The 2,068-nt window shown below is 40.7% G+C and overlaps 1 protein-coding gene and 1 non-coding gene across 3 annotated transcripts in view; one reads left to right on the forward strand and one right to left on the reverse strand.

Moving 5' to 3' along the window:
• The window catches only part of fam114a1 (family with sequence similarity 114 member A1), a 28,138-nt gene extending 27,179 nt beyond the window's left edge, over nucleotides 1-959 (reverse strand). For both annotated transcript variants that reach the window (XM_055912758.1, XM_055912757.1), the window contains exon 1: nucleotides 851-959. The gene's annotated coding sequence lies outside the window, so the exon portion shown is untranslated. The remainder of the gene's footprint in view (nucleotides 1-850) is intronic.
• Nucleotides 960-1,752: 793 nt separating this feature from the next.
• On the forward strand, nucleotides 1,753-1,824 carry trnap-agg (transfer RNA proline (anticodon AGG)). The gene has a single exon. It is a non-coding gene; the product is annotated as a tRNA-Pro (tRNA).
• The last annotated feature ends 244 nt before the right edge of the window (nucleotides 1,825-2,068 follow it).

A 2,068-nucleotide genomic window follows, 5' to 3' on the forward strand; every position in this document is an offset into this window, starting at 1 on the left:
AGAGCGAGAGTTGGGGGGGGGGGGGGAGAGGAGGTGGTTTGTTTTTTAATAGTGACTGATTTAGCCCAGTAAAATCTGTGGTGTATTCACTAGGAACCAAACGGGGCGGGACCTACCTGAAGTTGTCCAATAGAAACGAATTTGCGTTGCAAAAACGCAACTGTTTGGACTAAATGACTACACCCCAATAGTGCTGAACATTGACGTTTAACCATCAACTAAAATTAGCCAGTGAAGATGAGAGAAGCGGAAACACAAGGCAGTAACGTCTTCCGGGTGCGTTCAGCAGGATGCAACGTTTTGTTACGTTCAGAAAGAAAATATGCTATGTAAGAACAAACATGACTCACTTGCCATGTAGAATCACTTCGGCTCTATTCACAAAATTGCTACCTGCAATGTTCCCGAAACGTTTTCCTAATGAACACGGCACCGGTTGACGCTACATGTTGGTTATATTCCAACGGTGTATTACCGCCATCTAGCGGTCACGTCATATCAACGCGTCGACCACAGCACTGATTTCCTTTGGTTTGATATTACAGCCAGAAGAGTTGCAGCAAATCTTTAATAAATAATACATATTTTGAAATAAAAAGTTAAGACACACGTATATCATGTTTACTGCGATTATGTTGGGACATACAACAAATAAATACACAAGTTTAATTATCCTACGAATAGCCAAAATAACTCACTAGTTTTCACTTTTATAAACACGGATTCTGCAACATCAGAGGCTGTAGTAGGTTACTGTCACGAAGAGGGCAATAAAGCCCTAATTCAATAACCGCGCAGTTTGATTTGGTTTGGTATGTATGTATGTATGGTAAATGACAGTGCATCTCACCCGTTAAGTCTCGCTGTTGACAACTCTATCGCTGGACGCGCTCCTTCCGCCCCGCCACGTAGACAGCCCAGGGTCCGCGTGTTGTCTGTCGGTGCAATGGGAGTTGACGTCACCCCCGGGGGGCGCGTCAGAGAGGGAAGAGGTCCAACTCGACGGAAAACGTGTCTCCCTCCAGCAGGTGGCGTTTTGTCCTCGTTTCACCCACCAAGCAACTCGTGTTTTTGAATGGACGTCAATAAGATAGTCGAATTTGGTCAACAACGACAAAACAAAATGAATGACTTATTTGCTACGTGAGGTTTATTTGATCGAATGTACGTTTCGTACTGCTTTAAGTTGTTACGAATGTACCGGTATAAGTAGGACACGTCACATCCCGGCAACTTTAGAGAATGAACACTTTATATAACGGAGTTGTCTAGAGACGGTAATGCATATTCATAGCATGAGGCTAGTACATTTACATTACATTTACATTTAAGTCATTTAGCAGACGCTCTTATCCAGAGCGACTTACAAATTGGTGCATTCACCTTATGACATCCAGACTAGTAGTAGCATAGGATTTCTCCACATGTTCATCTGAGACACTGATAGTATGTTTTATATTGATCCAAATGATATGGGGCCCTGATTTAACTTTCATTGTTCATTTGTAGGGCGTCTCTCAATTCAAAATCATTTCAATTTAAAGGGCTTTATTGGAATGGGAAACATTGTCAAAGCAAGTGAAGTAGATAATAAACAAAAGTGAAATAAACAATCAAAATGAACAGTAAATATTACACTCACAAAAGTTACAAAAGGAGAAAGACAATTCAAATGCATAAATTCCCAATTATTATGAACGCACTGAAGATAGATAATTTAAAACAGCTAGATTTCCCCTATACGTCATACGCGGCTCGTTGGTCTAGGGGTATGATTCTCGCTTAGGGTGCGAGAGGTCCCGGGTTCAAATCCCGGACGAGCCCTCTTTTTCGAAAGTGTCTATTTTTGTGCAAGTTGCAATTATCACAGTGTTACGAGATGTAGTGAAAAATGTATATTGTCAAAATTATTTAGCCATCTAAATGTCACTATAAAACGTATTATGCAGTTGCTAGCGTAAAATTACCTCGACTAACCTGTAACCATGCACACTCCCTTACGCCCCTTAGTAACACAGTGCAGTTCAAGAGTTAGGAAAATATATGATATATTTATTATAAAAAGTAA

Source organism: Salvelinus fontinalis, unplaced genomic scaffold (assembly GCF_029448725.1).
Source record: "Salvelinus fontinalis isolate EN_2023a unplaced genomic scaffold, ASM2944872v1 scaffold_0207, whole genome shotgun sequence".
In the NCBI taxonomy this organism is placed as follows: Eukaryota; Metazoa; Chordata; class Actinopteri; order Salmoniformes; family Salmonidae; genus Salvelinus; species Salvelinus fontinalis.